This window comes from Perna viridis, chromosome 5 (genome assembly GCF_037379345.1).
Source record: "Perna viridis isolate PV_CMFRI_1.1 ecotype Kerala chromosome 5, ASM3737934v1, whole genome shotgun sequence".
NCBI lineage: Eukaryota > Metazoa > Mollusca > Bivalvia > Mytilida > Mytilidae > Perna > Perna viridis.
The window spans coordinates 742,847-755,045 of record NC_142449.1 but is presented as its reverse complement, the minus strand read 5'-3'; positions in this window follow the sequence as shown (position 1 = coordinate 755,045).

Genomic DNA, 12,199 nt, shown 5'->3' with positions numbered 1-12,199 from the left:
AATTCCAAATCATCTTCCAAATATACAGAGGAAGATGTTTACAAAATGACGGAAATTTTAATCGACAACATATTTGTCCAGTGTTTTTCAACAAACGGTCGGCATTCTAATGGGAACAAATTGTGCTCCTTTACTTGCTGACCTATTCCTTTACTCTTATGAGGCTGACTTTATAGCTGATCTGATCCGAAAGAAAGAATATCGTTTGGCTAGATCCTTTAATCTCAGTTTCCGCTATATAGATGACGTGTAATCTTTAAACAATCCTGATTTCGGGAATTTGATACATCGCAACTACCCCAAAGAACCTGAGATTAAGGATACTACAGACACTGTGAAGTCAGCCTCATATACTGACCTGCACTTAGAAGTCGATGGTAAAGGAAAACTATCGACCAAACTTTACGACAAACGTGATGACTTTTCATTCAGGACTGTCTAACTTTCCTTTCATCTGCGGCAACATCCCTTCAGTACCCGCGTATGGAGTTTTCATATCACAACTCAAACGTTATGCCAGAGCTTGCCGAAACTACGTAGACTTTTTGTATCGCGCTAGAACTCTTACAAATAGGCTTCTGGAACAGGGTTATGTTGCTACAAGATTGAAGTCATCAGTACAGAAGTTTTATGGTCGTCATCATGAACTCGTGGATCGTTATGGTGTATCCATCAGCGCCATGAAAACTGATTTATTGAACGAGTCATAGTTTTCCTTTCCTCGTTTGTCTACCCCGGACTTGACTTTTTATGAGCAACTCGGTGGGTGTTTCTAGAAAAGCAGGAGACGCTTACCCTACCTGTGCACCTGGTCCATGCTCCCAGTTTTTAGTGGAGTCCGAGTTGCTCATTTGCTTTTGTTACTTTGTATGTATGATTTTAGTTATTTTATGTTCTTTGTTGCGTATGTCTGTTTTCCATGTCTGGTCTTTTTCCCTGGATTACATTCTTTTGATTACCGCTATAACCTTGGTTCCCTTGCTTACTCTTGGACTGCAGAACGAAATTTGTTACAGTCCTGGAATGGCAGAATTTAGAATGAGATTCTCCTGACGGTTTAATGACCACTTCCAAAGGTTGAACAGTTAAGTATTTATTGTCATGATCTGCTATTTATTTTTTATCTCACCTGGCCAAAGGCGATGTGAGCTATTGTCATCACTCCGCGTCCGTCGTCGTTGACAATTGTTCAAAATTTTTCTCCTCTGAAAGTACTTGACCAACTAAAACCAATCTTGATATAAAAGTTTCTTAGGGTGTTCTGCATAAAACGGATTTGGGGATTTTTGATTCGTCGAAAAACGTGGCCGCCGTTACTAAACATTGAACAAATGGGTCAGGCAGAAGTTTTCCCCAATATCTCAGAAGCCGTTAGTTTTAGCCCAATTCTTTCATTGCCTAAATGATCCTTATGATAAGACCTAAAAAGTCAGCATTAGATTAAAGACGGCGACTCCTTTTTAGAGTTATTCACCTATAAAAGTGAAAAATTACATTTTTTTTTACAAAGTTATGATAGATAGAAAGATGATATGGCCTACAAAAGAGATCAAACATGTTGGACGATTCCTTGCTTCCATTGAAAGACGACAATAATGTTTTAGCAGTTTTCACCAAAACTATAATAGATAGAAACTTTCAATTGATGAAATAATCGTTATGGTAAGGCCTACTATAGTATTCTCGAGTCAAATTTGTTGGACAAATCCATGTTAGAGTTATTGCTTTTGAAAGGCAAAACAATAACCAGGTGTGCGATTCTGGCTACTGGCAGCCTCTTTTTTAATGAAAGCCACGGATATATTTATTGAGTTCGTACAACAACCAATCAAATAAAAAATTGGCACTACAACTCGATCTGACGGACCTGTCCATGCGCAAATTTAGGGCATTTCTTGATAAAATCCATTGACATTTTTACGCTGTCCGTACTACATAGGGCAAATTGTGGTGAATAAAATTTATTTGTGTTTTAATAGCTTAGTCAACATTGTTTTAACATAAATCATGCCTGCAATTTTGTAAACAATACCTTCTTATTATACCATAAGCAAAATTTTAAAAATATAAATGATATTTCTGTTCCCCCGCGGTACCCTCTCTCCGCGCCAACAGAAAGAGCTGAAAACACTGAGCAATATATGCAAATAAAGGGGGGGTAAAAGAGTGGGTCATAAGCTGGTGGATTTAACTTCCATATTTTTTATTTGGGTTTCAATACCTTATTTGACATTGTCGAGTAGTTTGCCTTTAAAATTAGAAAGTTTTAGTGCAGTACATCTATACAATATTTACAACACCTTTGTCAACATTTTTTTATCAAATGAAAGGTTGCAGGGTATAATTATGAATGTTCTGGAATATTTTAGAATGAAATGGATGTGAAACAAGACGAAAACCAATCGCCTGTACTTTTCTTATCATACTTGATTTGCAATATATTGTTTTTTTTTAAAGGGCATTCATTCAATTAGTTCTGATGGTGAAAAAGAATTGACAATGCATATAAAAATTATTCTTTTGTTAGATGCTGACGATAATATTTTGTTAGCAGATTCTGACGTCAACAATTTATGCTTGATAGTTTTGAGTGTTATTGTGACCAATGGAAGCTTAAAATGAATGTAAACAATAAAATGAATGTAAACAAGACCAAAATATTGATATCTTAAGAGTTAGAATAGGAAATTTTAATTTTTACTTGAACGGATTAGAAGTAGAAGTAAGCAAAATTATAAATATCTTGGCGTATTGCAAGTAGTGGAAACTTTTTATACTATAAGACAGTATTTGAAAGAACAAGCTGCTAACGGTATGTTCACTTTGCTGCAGAGATGTAGACGCCATAACTTGTCTATTGAATGTCACTTGGATATGTTTGATAAATTTGTTTACCTATATTATTGTATAATTCTGAACTTTGTGGTTCTGAGGATTTGAAATTGTAGAGAAGGTGCATCTGCGCTTTTGAAAATTATTTCAAGATTGAAACCGTTAACTCTACTGTTTATGGTGAATTAGGAAATTAACTAATAATTTTGACAGTTTAAATAAAAATGATTAAGTTTTGGTGTCGTTTGGTAAATGGCAACAAAAATAAAAATTCTACAATAAGTTACTGTATCTACAATATTGTTTAAGTTACTGTTTGTTTATTCACATGGCTTTGAGATTACAGGTTTACCGTCTATTTACATGGCTTTGCGATTACAGGTTTACCGTCTTTTTATATGGCTTTGCGATTACAGGTTTACCGTCTATTTATATGGCTTTGCGATTACAGGTTTACCGTCTATATGTAATTTTTTTATTGGGGGACTATGAATATCCTCAGCCATAAAGCTGGTATATTTTTGAGAGCATAGGTAAAACTAAGTTGTCAACGTTTTTGGAGATGAGGAGTAATTTTGTTTTATGTCTAATGTATGATTATTTGTGAATATTTAGGTATATACAGTTTTTTTTATACTTTTGTGATTATCTTAGCATCCGTGTGATATCTTTTAAACAGCAAATATTTTATTGAAAGGTATAAATATGTACATTGCATGATACATTTTATTTTATATACTACTTTATATTATGTTTTATATTAGACACAATCTGGTCGATGACTAGAAAGATGAACATCACTACCTTAAAATATCAAGGTTTTAGGGTAACCCTTGGAAAAAAAATTTCTACTCGACCCTGATAAATAACTTTTACTAGAATATTGTACAATAGTCGTTAGATTATAAAGATGAGTTCCATGTTGACCATGGTACATGAAAATGCGTATATGTCCGATACTGATTGAAATTGTTTTTGTTTTTGTTTTAGTTTTAGTTTGAGTTTTTGTTTTGTTTTTGTTTTGTTTTTGTTTACGTTTTGTTTTTGTTTATGTTTTGTTTTGTTTTGTTTTGTTTTTGTTTATGCTTTGTTTTGTTTTGTTTTTTTGGGGTTTTTTTTGCTTAACCCTATAGTGGTATATGAGCATTTAATAAAGTAATAAAACTCTTATTAAAGTTATTATTCGGCACTATTCACCATTAAATTATTCGGCACTATTCACCATTAAATGGACGTCTTGATTCTTGAGGATTGAATGCTTGTTATTTGTCTTAAGCAAATGTAGATTTTTTCTTACTGTTTAGACAAACTATGATGTGAAGTAAAGTGGTGAATCCAAATTATTTTTTTAGTTATTTTATTCGTTTTAACGTTATATTGTTTTGTTTTATTTTCATTAGTGTTGTATAGCGCGTTAGTAATAGCTCTATGAGAAGTGAAATTGTCCCCTTTTGTGATCTGGCTTGCATAAGCGTACAACAATGCACCTTCATAGACAACAACTCTGACAAAAAGAACTGTCAATACTTATTAGACTTTCCACAACACTACTGACACGTATTAGACTTTCCATAACACTACTGACATAAGAGTACTAGTACGGTTTGTTATTAGTTAATATTTATAAATGATCAAAGCTCGCTCTTAAATGTATAGAATAGGTAATCAAGGGAACCAATATTCTATCGGAAATCGAAAGAATGTAATTCAGGTACAAAGAACAGAAATACACAACAAAGAATATAAAATAACTAAAACAACACATTCAAAGCAACAAAAGTAAATGAGCAACTCGTACTCCACTAAAAACTGGGAGCATGGACCAAGTGCACCGGTTGGGTAAACGTCCTCTGCTTTCTAAAAACACCCGCCGAGTTGCTCATAAAAAGTCCAGTCCTGGGTAGACGAAAGAGGAAAAGAAATTTATGACTCGTTCAAAAAATAAGTTTTCATGGTGCAGATGGACACACCGTAACGATCTACGGGTTCAAGATGACGACTATAAAACTTCTGTAGTGATGACTCCAATCTTCAACAGTTTGGTCAATAGTTTTTCCTCGATCTCTAAGTGTAGGTTAAGATATGAGGCTGACTTCGCAGTGTCTGCAGTATCTTTCATCTCAAGTTCTTTGGGAGTAGATTTGATGTATTAAATCCCCGAAACTAGGATTGTTTAACGATAATACGTCATCTATGTAGCGGGAACTGAGATTAAAAGATCTTGCTGAACGATACAACTGAATATGGGGAATACAAGTATAAAGATCAGAAAAATCATAGGTTTTAATGCTATTGTATTCTGATAATAATCTTGAATTGAGTGTTTCCAGAAGGTCTTTCTAACTTTAATGGATCCACATTGAATTAATACCACTACGGGAGTAACTAGTGTCGTGGTAGAACTGGACAACCCCTTTGACAGTCGTGAGAATTGAAGTTAAAAAGTTTTGAAAGAGGTTTGGTGGTACATTTTGCAGATCCGGCTACGTAGCGTTGTTTGTATGGATTATTGTGGAGTTTAGGAATCCAGTACATAGACGGTAGATCACAATCACCGTATTTGGTAGAGGATAGCACAGATTTATGGTTTTCCACAATATCGTCCTTGGAGAGTATGATAAAGTGTGGTAGCAGTATAGGTCTTATTACTGCTATTGTTTTCTATGTCTACCTCAGAGTGTTTTTGCTACATCCGGGTATTTTGAAAATTAGTGTATCATTGACACTCATTGACCTACTTAAAACTTTCATTCGTTTCAAAATTAAAAACCTTACAGCCTTTACCCACTTTGACAGAGAATCAATGTCTTCTTGTTCTCGTTTTATCCATTTTTGCGTAGTCCTCCACGGCGTCCATAAGAACTTTAAAGATATGATTTCATTCTATGGAGCGTGGCTCACGGTCCTTGTGACCCTTAGAACAGACACAAAGAAGAGATTCGTTTTCGATGGTGTTTAAATATCCCATAATGGCATGACCGGGAGCATTATTTGAATGGAGAGTTTGTGCAAGAACAGTCAGGGTTTTAACCTTAAAGTCCTCAATCTCGAGGTCCTGCAATATCCTTTGATAATATAAAATGTTTGATGCAATCATAGGTAAAGTATAGGAATACGAAATAATCGATTTTGATTTGTCTTTGAAATAACGTTTTTCTTTCATGGAGGATGTTAATTGCATATTTACCTTTGTTGACAAACAGTAGTGGAAGAAATGATCGTTTTTCTTCATCTTGACGTTTTACACAAAATGGTTTAAAGAGTATTTGGAAACCAATGTCCAAAATGATAGCCACAAGTCTGTATAATGATGGGGTAGGTTCAGAAACAGCAGTGTCAAGGCATGTTTTGTAAAGGGAGTGTAGTAGAGAGACAGGTATAGAATAGAGTTTAGTTCAAATATAATGAAGTCCAGAGGTTTTTGTATGATAGGTAGACCATCTATGGAGACATCATGTATCTTAGGTAGTCCTAACTCCATGACTCCTTTCGCGTCTTGAATTTTTGTAAAATAAATTAATCACAATTATGCTATTGTTATATTGGCTTGAAAGATTTATTATACTTTTGATGTTGTCATTACACCAGTACCTAGTCTGCGTATCCAGTATTCCTGTCTTTGCCTTTCTATAGAAATTCGTCAAAAAATTCACCATACTGACACTTGAGAACTTTTCGTTCAAGTTAAACACTACATCAGGATGCATTAAAGCTTCGAAAATAGTGAAAATGCATGTTAGGCAAAACGTTTAAAAGACGTCTACGTTATTTTTGAAAAATAAGCTACTTCCGGGTGGAAGGATCTTGGTAAAATCCTGCAATCTACGCCAAACCCGGAACAGTTCTTCCTATAATTTTACCAATATATGGAATGGCCTTTACCATCTCCCACCTATCAATTATGAACATTCACAAACAAAAAACTTGGCAAAAATGATAAATAATATGAAGTCTAATTTGTCGAAAAGGGAATCTGATACTTTTACTTTGGACTTCGCTCTCACTCAAGGCTATTACCTTCATCATATTATGATCTTTCATAAGGGTATTGACTGATATGGTTTGTTATCTGTAATTACTTATTAGACCTGCAATAACAAGATGTACATTGATGTAGGCCATCTTTGTTTGTTAAAACTCTTCTGCATATGACATAGTATGTATTAATAGAAATAATCTCTCTCTTAAATGTATAGAAATTCGTCTTATTGATATTGACCACTTCAATGTATAGAAATTCGTCTTATTGATATTGACCACTTCAATGTATAGAAATTCGTCTTATTGATATTGACCACTTCAATGTATAGAAATTCGTCTTATTGATATTGACCACTTAAATGTATAGAAATTCGTCTTATTGATATTGACCACTTGAGAAACTTTCGTCAATGCAAAACACTACAATTATATGTATATCTATTGAAGCTTTGAAATGTAGTCAGAACACTTGATAGACAAAATGTTGTGAAGGTCCGCATGTTATGAAATCGAATTTGAAAAAAAAACACATCCGGTTGTGGTAAAAACATAGCATTACAATGGTAAATGACATGAAATCCATTTTATTTAAAAGGGAACATACTAAATGCTTCAAGCGATTTATCCGTCGGACGCAAAATAACCACAGGACAAGTCTAGTACAACATAAACGAGATATCCATTGGACTACTATTTGTCCAAAGGATTAAAGTTTTGAATTACTTGTTCCTGGTGGCTTTTCCGTTTTTTGACTTTCCTCACATAAAACTTTAGCACACTAATTTAACCTTAGAGATAGGTGCGAACACTTTACTATTGAAGACAGGTGTGTACATGTGAACATCTATATTACTTTCCTAATGACTTTTTAATCCTGTATTACGTAACAAAGAGCACTTAAAAAACTCATATATCTAAAGTTCTTAATATAGAACACGTGTTGATATAGCTATGTACTTGAAAGCCTTAAGTAAGAACGAAAAGATTTTAAAGGCAACTGAAGGGTGTATACACATGTCAGTGTAACTCGATATTGGCGATGTAATTGTGATTACACTATTAGAAATCGTAGAAAAGGCATTAAATGAAAGAGTTGCAACAATGCCCGCTGATGGTGTAAGTGACCCCCACCCCTCCTCTGAAATTTTAGATCGTTCAGTTGTAATTGTTAGGATCGAATATATGATAAAAATCAAGTATGTACTTATTATCAAAAACGTTAATCAAAACACGGTGAACAAATCGGATCTTGTGGTTTAGATTGATCCACCATTACAACCAAGAATTAATGATAATGACCATAAAATCTGTAGTGATGACTTCAATCTGGACACTGCATAAAGTCTGTGTAGCAACGGTGGACACTTAGAATAGTGTATGTGTTGAGGGTGAAAGGAAGGTTCGATACAAAACGAGGTCATCGCGTTTGTCGTATAAGTTTAGCCATGTATTTTCCTTTTCCTTCGATCTTTAAGAAAAAGTCGAGATTTGAAGCTGTCTTTATCGTCTATTTCAAGTTGTTTAATGTAGTGGCGATGTATAAAATCTCCGAATCTGTGATTATTCAAAGACAAAATGTCTAGATAGGTTTGCTAAACGATGTTCCTTCTTTTAGGTAAGATCAGCTATATATATATATATTCCGATGATAATCTAGAACTGATAGTTTCAAGACCTTTCAATTGTTTTAGACCCACTGAGTTGATGCTATTACGGTTAAACTTGTAAATTGGGACTGATTTTTAATGTGATTTTTTATTTATCCTTGAAAAGAAGAAAATCAATGGTGATCCGCACTTATGAATGGACTAACCTTGGCGACATGTGATCATCCACTCATATCTCACAGAACATACACTATTACGGCTAGCGGCTTAATATCTGACAAATAACGAAACACTTCCCCAGCTTGGTTCTTTATCGTTTAAAGCAGCGAATTATTCTTTATGCAACCTTTGTTCACCTGATATATACTCAAATACTTTATTCTTGGCTATTTTCTGAATACTCGAACTGGAATGTTTAATGGAATAGTGGACATTTAACCGAGATCTCATCAGTTATTTCGAGCAAGATTTTACCGATCAGATGTCTCATCAGGTATTTTAGTGGGCATTTTACCGATCAGAGATCTCATCAGTTATTTCTTATGATTTACTCTGGTGTGGGATGACATATAATAATAAAGTGCGGCCTTCCAACTTATGGGATGTATTGATGTGCCACACAGATAACTGAATGGTTAATCAAAATCCCCTCTACTGTCTTACATACGACCTCACTTAGATGTATTGAATATATTATGGTGATATATTTTTTTATTTGTTTTTTAGTAGTCAGGATTTTACACAATTCCCGTAAATCACCACATGACGATGGTGTACATGGAGTTCTGAATGCAGAAATTATCACGAACATACAAACATAAAGCATATTTACAAAATACCATGAAAAAAGGAGTAATTATATTCTATTTCCAATCTCACATTATTCACCTACCACCATACATTATAATACAGTTTGGACTACAATGTATCTAAAGAACAAAAAATCAATTTGAATAAATATCAAGAAATAAAGAAAAGAGAAATTTATAAATAAAAATTTTCATGTGTAGCAAAATCATGATGGAAAAACAGCTTGTAAAGGAGCTCAAAATCTTTCAAATTTGTCAAATGTGCACTCTCAAGAGATAGGTACTGTCAAATACGGTTGCAGAGGCCAACCATATTTGGTATAATTTCTTTTAATTTACATCTATATAGATAGCAAAGTATTCTCATTGCAGAGCTCTTTAACAAAAATCTTAATACTCTTAGGAATATGTGATAGGATACTATAGTAGCTCAAAAAGTTATTAGTGAACATTTTGTTTTTGAACTCGTGAAATGTAAAAAATCTATTATTTTCAAAGTTTATTGTATCCTTTAAACCTTGAATACCGTGATGCTTTCAACTGTCATATGGCATAAACTATACCACTGGTACAAAGTTCAAAATATGTAGAGAAAGAATTTCTCTTGTACATGTCTTAAAAACTGGCTTCACTTTGTATATTGACAAAAATACATCTCTCCAAAAAGGATTGACAACTCTTTCAACTTTTCCTTTCGTAGAGAAAAAACTTTCACCCCAAACATTCTTAAATCAGAGAGTAAGAGTGTCTGCCATGTCCCTCCTGTATCTTGTAGTACTCTACTTACCCACCCAATGTTTAAATGAGCAAATGACTCCAAATGAACCATATTCAATCCTCCTTGCTTAAATTCTCTTATAAGTGTATTACACTTAATTCTCTCTGATTTCCCAATCAAAATAAAGTGAAAAAATAAAGAATTAATCTCATTCATACTATTTTGAGACAAATTGGGTAAGGCTGTCAACAAATGTATTATCTTTGGAAGTTGAAGAGTTTTAATAACTGTAACCTTACCAAGGAGTGGTGCCATGTTGCCATGACTTCAATATACCAGACATTTCCTTGACCTTCTTAGAAAAATTAATATGAAGCATGTCAACTAAATTAAATAAAAATTCTAATCCCACAACTTTAAAATTTGAGACTGACCATTGAAGGTTTTTATCGAAATGTAATACATAATCAGAAAATTTATATTATTGTGATATGGCTTTGTATACATGTAACACTTTGATATAATATACGAGTAAACCTTTTTATGTGTAAATATATTTTGTTTTTGCTTCTTTGAATTAATTTGAGTTGTATTTGCTGATATTACATTACCCTGGTCTTTGTTCCTGGATTACATTCTTTTGATTACCGCTATAACCTTGGTTCCCTTGATTAATCTTACAATATTATGCTCTTAATGTTGATGGACGTATATAAGATAATCAATCAATCAATTAATCAGATACATTGAATTGATACCATTACGATTAAAATTGTTGTAGTATTGTAAACAATCAATGGTACAAAGTGGGACTTTTATTTTCAATTTGATCTTTCCAGCCGTCCTGAGCTCGCATATCGGTTGAGGAATCTCAGTGGTATAGTTTCCTTTTTTGTTTTGTTTGTGTTTTTATCACCGGTGAGTACAATCTGGTGTGTAACCTCAGTGATTTAGTCGATATGCGCTTGTAACACCGGTTGGGTAAATCTTGTACAGAACCTCCGTATTTTAGTTGATTTGCTTGTAAAACCGAGTGGGTACAACTCTGAAAGAGAACCTCAGTGTTTTAGTTGATTTGCGCTTGTATCATCGGGTGGGTACAATCTGGAATTGAACCTCAGTGATCTTGTTGATTTGCGCTTCTTTCACCGGATGGATACACGATTAATCAAGGGAACAAGAAATCTAGCGGAAATCAAAACAATGTAATCCAAGGACGAAGACGAGCATGGAAAAAAGCAATAACCAAAATAATACATACAGACTAACAAAGGTAAATGAGCAACTCGGACTCCACTTAAAACTAGGAGCATGGACCAGGTGCACCGGTAGGGTAATCGTCCTCTGCTTTTCTAGAAACACACGCCGAGTTGCTCATATTAAGTCGTCCAGGGTAGACAAAAGAGGAAAGGAAAACTATGACACGTTGAACAAAAAGGCTGCGTAGTTACGGCAAGCTCTGGCATACCGTATGAGTTGAAATGATATGAAAACCCCCAAGGCAGATGCTGAAGGCATGTTTCAACAGATGAAAGGGAAGTTGACAATACGGAATGAAAAGTCATCGTGTTTGTCGTGTAGTTGGTCAATAGATTTTCCTTACCATCGATCTTTAAGTGTAAGTCAAGATACGAGGCTGACTTCACAGTGTCTGTAGTATCTTTTAATTCTTTGGGAGTGGATTAAATGTATTAAATCCCCGAAACTAGGATTGTTTAGCGATTATCTCTCATCTATGCAGCGAAAACTTAGATTAAAGGATCTAACAAAACGATGTTCCTTCTTTTGGATCAGATCAGCGTTAGTCAGCCTCATAATAATGAAGAAATAGGTCAATAAATAGAGGCGCACAATTTGTTCCCATTGGAATGCCGATCGTTTGTTGAAAAACGCGTCCACGACAGTGGACAAATATGTTATCGATAAAAAAATTTCAGCATTTTGAAAACATCTACGGTAAATTTGGATTATGATTTGGAATAAGTTCTTACAAAATATGAGGTATCTCTACTAAGAACTACATATTTGTGTCTTTTTTGTTTAGTAACAACGAAATATAATGTTTTTGAGTCGGAATGCTACTGAGTATGAGAATAGAAGTATAAAGAGTAGAAAAATCATAGGTTTGAACGATATTGTATAATGATGATAATCTTGAATTGAGGGCTTCCAGAATGTCTTTCAAATTTTACTGGATCCACATTGAATTAATATTACTACAGGCATAACAAGTGCCGTGGTAGGACTGGAGA